General features: G+C 43.4%; 2 pseudogenes across 1 annotated transcript; one reads left to right on the top strand and one right to left on the bottom strand.

The window, feature by feature from the left end:
• Window positions 1-587: 587 nt before the first annotated feature.
• Window positions 588-3,277, top strand: LOC108290650 (annotated as a pseudogene). Its single transcript, XR_005197166.1, has 2 exons — window positions 588-1,904; window positions 2,060-3,277. The product of XR_005197166.1 is annotated as a heat shock protein HSP 90-beta-like (transcript).
• A 300-nt stretch (window positions 3,278-3,577) lies between these two features.
• On the bottom strand, window positions 3,578-4,968 carry LOC108290640 (annotated as a pseudogene).
• Between the last annotated feature and the right edge of the window lie 3,849 nt (window positions 4,969-8,817).

Below are 8,817 nucleotides of genomic sequence, written 5' to 3'. Positions count from 1 at the left end.
CCTTACACCTTACATAAAAGTTAACTCAAGATGGATTCAATACTTAAGTATAAACCAAAAACTATAAAAACCCTGGAAGAAACTCTAGGCAATACCATTCAGGACATACACGTTGGGCAAAGACTTTATGATGAAATTGCCAAAGCAACTGCCACAAAAGCAAAAATTGACATATGGGATCTAATTAAAGAGAAGAAATTCTGCACAGCAAAAGAAATCATCATCAGAGCAAACAAACATGCTACAGGATGGGAGAAAATTTTTGCAATCTACTCATCTGACAAAGGTCTAATATTCAGAATCAACAAATAAGCAAATTTACATAAAAACAACTTCATTAAAAAGTTGACAAAGGATATGAACAGATACTTCTCAAAAGAAGACATACATGAGGCCAAAAACATAAGAAAAAAAGCTCAACATCACTAATCATTGGAAAAACGCAAATCAAAACCACAATGAGATGCCATCTCATGCCAGTCAGAATGGCAATTATTAAAAAGTCAAGAAAAAACAGATATACCTGATTTTATCTGTTTTTCCTTGATGTTTTAATAATTTTTTATTAATAAATTTTTATTTCTTTCGAGTCACTCCGGCGCTGCTCTTGTGCCTCGTGTGTGTTGGACAACCAGCCCACGTTGCTTTCTAATACCTGTGAGACTTTTCTTTTCAAGATGCCTGAGGAAGTGCACCATGGAGAGGAGGAGGTGGAAACTTTTGCCTTTCAGGCAGAAATTGCCCAACTCATGTCTCCCATCAGCAATACCTGCTATTTCAACAAGGAGATTTTCCTTCGGGAGTTGATCTCTAATGCTTCTGATGCCTTGGACAAGATTTGCTATGAGAGCCTGACAGACCCTTCCAAGTTGGACAGTGGTAAAGAGCTGAAAATTGAAATTATCCCCAACCATCAGAAACGTACCTTGACTTTGGTAGACACAGGCATTGGCATGACCAAAGCAGATCTCATAAATAATTTGGAAACCATTGCCAAGCCTGGTACTCAAGCATTCATGGAGGTTCTTTAGGCTGGTGCAGACATCTCCATGATTGGGCAATTTGGTGTTGGCTTTTATTCTGCCTACCTGGTGGCAGAGAATGTGGTCGTGATCACAAAGCACAACGACGATGAACAGTATGCCTGGGAGTCTTCTGCTGGAGGTTCCTTCGCTGTGCGTGCTGACCATGGTGAGCTCATTGGCAGGGGTACTAAAGTGATCCTCTACCTTAAAGAAGATCAGACAGAGTACTTAGAAGAAAGGCGGGTCAAGAAGTGGTGAAGAAGCACTCTCAGTTCATAGGCTGTCCTGTCACCCTTTATTTGGAGAAGCAACAAGAGAAGGAAATTAGTGATGATGAGGCAGAGGAAGAGAAAGGTGAGAAAGAAAAGGAAGATAAAGATGGTGAGAAAAGCCCAAGACTGAAGATGTGGGTTCAGATGAGGATGATAGCGGTAAGGATAAGAAGAAGAAAACTAAGAAGATCAAAGAGAAATACATTGATCAGGAAGAACTAAACAAGACCAAGCCTATTTGGACCAGAAACCCTGATAACATTATTCAAGAGGAGTATGGAGAATTCTACAAACCTCACCAATGACTGGGAAGACCACTTGGGAGTCAAGCACTTTTCTGTAGAAGGTCAGTTGGAATTCAGGGCATTGCTGTTCATACCTCATCAGTATGAAAAGCAACCTCCCTTTGACCTTTTTGAGAACAAGAAGAAAAAGAACAACATCAAACCCTATGTCCATCGTGTATTCATCATGGACAGCTGTGATGAGCTGATACCAGAGTATCTCAACTTTATCCGTGGTGGGGTTGACTGAGGATTTACCTCTGAACAACTCCCGAGAAATGCTCCAGCAGAGCAAAATCTTGAAAGTCATTCGCAAAAACATTGTTAAGAAGTGCCAGGAGAGATGCCAGATATAGGTGATGGGGAGGAAGGCAGCAAATCACACTGCCACGTGTGTAACTATGCAACAATCTTGCATGTTCTTCACATGTACCCCAAAACCTAAAATGCAATAAAATAAATAAATGGGAAAAAAAAGAAGAAGTGCCTTGAGCTCTTCTCTGAGCTGGTGGAAGACAAGGAAACTTACAAGAAATTCTATGAGGCATTCTCTAAAAATCTCAAGCTTGGAATTCATGAGGATTCCACTAATCAACGCCGCCTGTCTGACCTGCTGCGCTATCACACCTCCCAGTCTGGAGAGGAGATGACATCTCTGTCAGAGTATGTTTCTCACATGAAGGAGACACAGAAGTCCATCTATTACATCACTGGTGAGAGTAAAGAGCAGGTGGCCAACTCAGCTTTTGTGGAGAGAGTGTGGCTTCGAGGTGGTATATGTGACTGAGCCCATTGACAAATACTGTGTGCAGCAGCTAAAGGAGTTTGATGGGAAGAGCCTTGTCTCAGTTACCAAGGAGGGTCTGCAGATACCGGAGGATGAGGAGGAAAAGAAGAAAATGGAATGGAGCATGGCAAACTTTGAGAACCTCTGCAAGCTCATGAAATAAATCTTAAATAAGAAGATTGAGAAGGTGACAATCTCCAGTAGACTTGTGTCTTCACCCTGCTGCATTGTGACCAGCACTTACGGCTGGACAGCCAATATGGAGCAGATTAGGAAAGCTCAGGGACTTCGGGACAACTCCACCATGGGCTACATGATGGCCAAAAAGCACCTGGAGATCAACCCTGACCACCCTATTGTGGAGATGCTGCAGCAGAGGGCTGAGGCAGACAAGAATGACAAGGCAGTCAAGGACCTTGTCGTGCTGCTGTTTGAAACCACCCTGCTCTCTTCTGGCTTTTCCCTTGAGAATCCCCAAACCCACTCCAACTGCATCTACTGCATGATCAAGCTAGGTCTACGTATCGATGAAGATGAAGTGGCAGCAGAGGAACCCAGTGCTGCAGTTCCTGATGAGATCTCCCCTCTTGAGGATGATGAGGATGCGTCTCGCATGGAAGAAGTAGATTAGGGGTTCGTAGTTGGAAAACTGCCCTTGTATAGTGTCCCCATGGCTCCCACTGCAGCCTTGGGTGCCCCTGTCCCACCTGGCTCCCTACGCTGATGTCTGGTATTTTTTTTCTCTCCTGTCCTTCTGTTGAAGGCAGGAAACAAGGGTGTCAAGTCCCCATTCTTTCCCTACTCTGATAGCAGGATTGGATGTTGTGTATTGTGGGGCTTTTTTTGTTTGTCTGTTCATTTTGTTCTGAAATTAAAGTATGCAAAATAAAAAAATAAATTTTTATTAAAATTTTTTTAAGTCTGAAATTACATTTTATTAATGGAAAATATCATCAAATTAGTACCACTATGGACTAAACTGCCTGAGTTTTCATTTCACATTGAGATCTCAGAGTAGAAAAGCCTTTAGCACAATTTTGCTCTGTGTAAGTCACAACGAGTGCCGGCCCCGGGACTAAACCAGGGGGAAGATTCTCCTCTTGGATGGAATCTGTGTTGTTCTATCAAGACTTTTGTGCTAATCTTTCAAAGAGGACCATGTTGAGGCAAAATGTTAATCTTTTGGCACAAAATTATTTTGGCTGGGGCAGAAAATTTGAGTCTCGGACTCAGGATGAATAATGTGACATTTCATTGATCAAGTATTGATTTTGATTGTAGAGCTTTCTTTTTGTCATTTACTTCCATCTGCAACCGAAGCCAGATTTTCTTCTCTTCATCCAACTCAGACAATAACTGTTTAATCTCTCGTTTCTGCTGGTCCTTCATGTTCTCGATGATGCTCTTCCCCTCTCGGACCTGTGTCCTTAGCTCATTCACTGCCGCCTGGCTGCTGGCCACAGGCTCCATCTTTGGTTTTCCTTCCGTGTGGAACAGAGACGGAGAGTTGGCTCTGTGTCCAGCTGTTCCCAAACAGGATGACAATGGGGAGGAGGCAACCAAGGACAGAGAGGCTGGCCCACCACTAGCTGCTGCCACTGTCCCCGGCTTGGGCAGCAGGGATGCTTTGTTTTCGGACACTTGGGATATGGTAACAGACTTGGAAGTTTTCTTTGGCGCATCCACTCCTCTGTGAGCAAGAGGAATGTGTTCCTCCTTATCCTCTTTGGGACTTGGGGAGTCGAAGATATCAGGGCTTGACAGGGATGAAGATGTGAGGGACTGGGATGGCGGCCGCCTCCCCGTAGCTTTTGGTCTGCTTGTGGTCAGATGACTGAGTTTCTCAGTATGACACCACGGAGTCAAAACCTTCTAGGTCAATGTCATTGCTGCGGTCTGAGAGATCTTTGTCCAAGATGCCAAGCAGCAAACTGCCCCCCAAGTCAGTCTTCAGACCATCACCCCTGGTGTGTGTCAGCAGACCCACTGGTAGCTCTGGCCTTGGGGACAGTGTGACAGGTCTGCTGAGAGAATTGGTTTTACATGACCGGGGCTTTTTTGGTGGTATGGCAGGAATGGAGGGCTTCTGTAAATCCAGTTTTGGTTCTGTCTCTGGTCTTTCTTTTTCTTCTGTTCTTTGGGAAGCATTTCTGGTCTTTCAGGAGGTACCTTTTTAAGTTCATGTTTTCTCTCAGTGGTACCTGTCCCTTGTTTGATGACAGGAGTGAATGGAGGCGGTGGTTTCTTGGGTCTATTCCCTTCCTTTTCAAAGTCCGGTGGAAATAACTTCACGACGTTATCAGGAAAAACGCCTCCTCTGCCGTTCAGCTTTCCTTCCCACCAGCCTACCTCAGTGCAGTCCTTACTGATGAGAGTGACTATGTCTCCTTCTCTGATTGTCATTTCATCACTATTCTGTGCCTCATATGGAAATACTACTTTGCAGTAATCCTTGCTCTTTGTCCTGCTGCCCATTTCTGTTTTCAAGGAGTCTGGAGTTGCCAGAGTCGTAGGTAACTTCTTCCCAATAGTCTTTTCGCCCAGCAGAAAGTCATTTTCTACTTCAGTTGATCTTGTCTTAGTTTGATTGGCTTGTTTTTGAAAATATCTCCAAAGCCCACTCCTTTAACTTTTTGGGATTGGATTGCTGCAGTCACCACTGTCCCGTCGGCACCTTCAGACTTGGTGCTGCTTGAGATACCTCTATCACTCTCAGAGCCTGTGGTTTCCCTTAAACTTGACTTGGACAGATGCTCATCCTGGGAAATGCCAAGCTTATCTGACTAACCTGACAATTCCTTGATGAAGTTGGAAGGAAACATTCCAGTCTTCCCATTGAGAACACAGGAGTTGGAACAAGGTTGCAGAAAAATAGGAATGTTTTTATGTTCTTGGTGGAAACATAAATTTGTTCCATGATTGGGAAAGACAGTGTGGCAATTCCTCAAATTTTAGAACTGGAAATACCATTTGACCCAGCCATCCTATTACAGGGTATATACCCAATGGAATATAAATCATTCTTTTATAAAGATACGTGCATGTGTATGTTCATTACAGCACTATTCACAATAGCAAAGACATAGAATCAACCCAAATGCCCATCAATGATGAACTGGGTAAAGAAAAGATGATACATATACACCATAGACTATTATGCAGCCATAAAAAGAAATGGAATCAAGTCCTTTGCTTGATTTCATTTCTTTTTATGGCTGCATCAAAAGATATGGATGAAGCTGAAAGCCATTATCCTCAGCAAATTAACATACGACAGAAAACCAAACACCATATGTTCTTAAATATAATTGGGAGCTGAGCAATGAGAACACATGGAAAAGGGGAAAGGAACAACACACACTGGGGCCTGTTGGGGTTGGGCAGTGGTGGCGGGAGCATTAGGGAAAATAGCTAATGCATGCCGGGATTAATACCTAGATGATGGGTTGATAGGGGCAGCAAACCACCATGGCACACGCTTACTTATGTAACAAACCTGCACTTGTACCCTGGAACTTAAAATTAATTAAATTAAAAGACAAGCTTAAAGCATTAATGAAAAACAATTAGATAAAAAAAGCCGTTGAGTTACAAAATCTTGAAACAACAGTTTTAACTTTGCTTTTAACACATATGCAAATCCTTTAATACTGCTGCCTTCCAGAGGTGCAGCTTAATTATCTCTCTTGAGTGTGGCTTGGATTTAATGATGCACTTCTGATATGGCCTGGCTCTGTGTTCCCACGCAAATCTCATCTTGAAGTGTCTTACGAATTGTAATCTGACATATTGGGGGTGGGACCACATCACAGGTGATTGGATCACAGGGACGGTTCCCCTATGTTGTTCTAACGATAGTGAGTGAATTCTCATGAGATCTGATGGTTCCATAAGGGGCTTTTCCCTGCTTCACTCTCCATTTCTCTCTCCTGCCACCATGTGAAGAAGGATGTGTTTGCTTCTACTTCTGCCATGATTGTAAGTGTCCTAAGGCAGACTCCTCAGCCATGCAGAACTGTGAGTCAATTAAACCTCCTTTTCTTATAAATTACCCAGTCTCAGGTATTTCTTTATAGCAGCGGGAGAATGAACTAATACAACTTCTAACTGATAGAGTAATGATGACATAACAATTCGTGACTCTGGGTGTAGAAGATAAAAGTCACTGCAGCTTCTACTTTCTCTGTCTCTGGGATCGTGAGCTCTGGGGGAAGCCAGCGGCTGTCCCATAAGCAGCCCTGCAGGAAGGTCCATGTGGCTAAGAACTGAGGACTTCTGGAACCAGACAATAAGAAACTAGGCCTTTTCCAACAGCCATGTGACTGAGCCATGTTTCATCTGAATCCGCAGCCCCAGTGAAACACTCAAATGATGGAGCCCTTGTACTGGACTGCAACCTTGTGACACGCCCTGACCCAGAAACACTCAGCAAACCTCTCCTGGATTCCTTACCATTGGAAACTGCGGGAGATGATGAATATTTGTTGTTTTGAGCTGCTAAGTTTTACATAATTTGTTCCACAATAGTAAGTAACTAATAGATTTTCACAAGAGAGGATAGATTATCACACGTTAATTTACATATGCTCTAAATTTGTCATCATCAATCTTGTTATCTTTGAGACAGGGTCTCGCTCTGTCACCTGTGATGGAATGTAGCGGCATGATCACCATGCACTACAGTGTCGATCTCCTGGGCTCAAGGGGTCCTCTGACCTCAGCCTCCTGAGTAGCTGGGATGACAGGCATGAACCACCATGCCTGGCTAATTTTCTAATTTTTTGACAGAGATGGGGGTTTGACCATGTTTCCCAGGCTGATCTTGAATTTCTGGAGTCAATGGATCCACCTTCCTCTGCCTTCCGCAGTGCTAGGATTGCAGGCATGAGCCACCACACCTGGCCTAAATTAATTGTAAGATACTAAATATATAACTTAGTTGTAAAAGGTAAGGAGAATTTCCATGGCTGAAGAGGATGTATTTTATTACCGTTCACAATGCTCACTTTACTTGAACTTCAATTTCCAACTGTGTCTCAATTAAACACAAAAGGAAGATCCAAACCTTGCTAGGCTGATTCTATGATGGCCCCCAACAACCACCTCCTGGTCATTCACCTTCCCCCAGTTATTCAACCAACTTGAATGTAGGTGCTGCTGTGAAGGGATTCAGCAGATATAATTAAGGGCCTCAATTAGTTGCTTTTAGGCTGGGTTTATCCTGCTTGGACTGTCCTAATCAGCTGAGCCCTTGAAAGGACTGGGTCCTTCCTGAGCATAGAGATTCACAGTGTGAGAGGGATTCAGTGTGAAGGGTTTCCTCCACTGTGGGCTTTGAAAATGAAGGAGCTGTGTGGGAAAGAACGCTGGTGGGCACCAGGAATTGACCACATCCCTCCCTGTTCTCTACCTTGACAGCCAGCAAGGAACAGGAATCTCAGTCTTACAACTGCCAGAAACTGCATTCTGCCTCCTCTGTAGAAGCCTGAAGGAGGATTCAAAATGAAAACACAGCTTTGGGAAGCACAGAACAGAGATTCCATCCACATCATCCTGGGATATCTGACTAAGGAACTATAAATAGATAAATGGGTGTTGTTAGGCCAGGGGTGGTAGCACACACCTGTAATTGTAACATTTGAGGAGCTGACACAGGAGGACCACTTGTAACCAGGAGTTTGAGACCAGTAGGATAATATAGTGAGACAGTCATCTCTACAGTTTTTTTTTTTCTTTAATTAGTTGAGCATGGTGGTACTTGCAGTCCTAGCTACTCTGAAGACAGAGGCAGGAGGGCCCCTTGAGTTTGAGGCTGCAGTGAGCCATGATCATGTGACTGCACTTCACCCTGGATGACAGAGGGAGACTTTGTCTCTAAAAATAAATGAATGAATACAATAAATGGGTGTTGTTTAAAGCCAATATTTACGATAATAACACAGTCTTATAAAATTCATACACAGGCTCAACAGACTTATGGAATCAACTGATGAATTGATATGCATACTAGTTACATAAAATAAAATCTTTCTTAACTTTTTCATTGTTTTACATTTTATAATTTTCGGTGATGCAACTTAATACACTCATATTTCATTAATTCAGTCAACAAAAATTAATTTAGTGCCTACGATGAACCAGGTCTGCCCTCATATGCTCACATGCCTCACACTCTGGAAGCTTCACAAGACCAAGGTGGAGCCACTGGAGTGTTTTAGGTGGAGAAATGACACACTGTGATTAACAATAGCAGGACCATTGCGGAGGGAACAGTCATGTAGCAGATGAGACAGTGCTAGAGCCACAATTCAGGAGTGACAGGGTGGTGGGGACGAAGGGGAGAGGAGGGCCTGAGGGATGAGGGGGACGGAGGGAAGGGCTGGAGAAGCAGGAGGTGAGGAGAAGGAGCAGAGGGAAGGAAATCGAAAGCAACAGAATTCTTAGGTTTT

The sequence above is a fragment of the Cebus imitator genome, unplaced genomic scaffold (genome assembly GCF_001604975.1).
Source record: "Cebus imitator isolate Cc_AM_T3 unplaced genomic scaffold, Cebus_imitator-1.0 Scaffold440, whole genome shotgun sequence".
NCBI classification, from domain to species: domain Eukaryota; kingdom Metazoa; phylum Chordata; class Mammalia; order Primates; family Cebidae; genus Cebus; species Cebus imitator.
The sequence above is the reverse complement of the archived record's forward strand: the minus strand, read 5'-3'. Positions and strand labels throughout refer to the sequence as shown.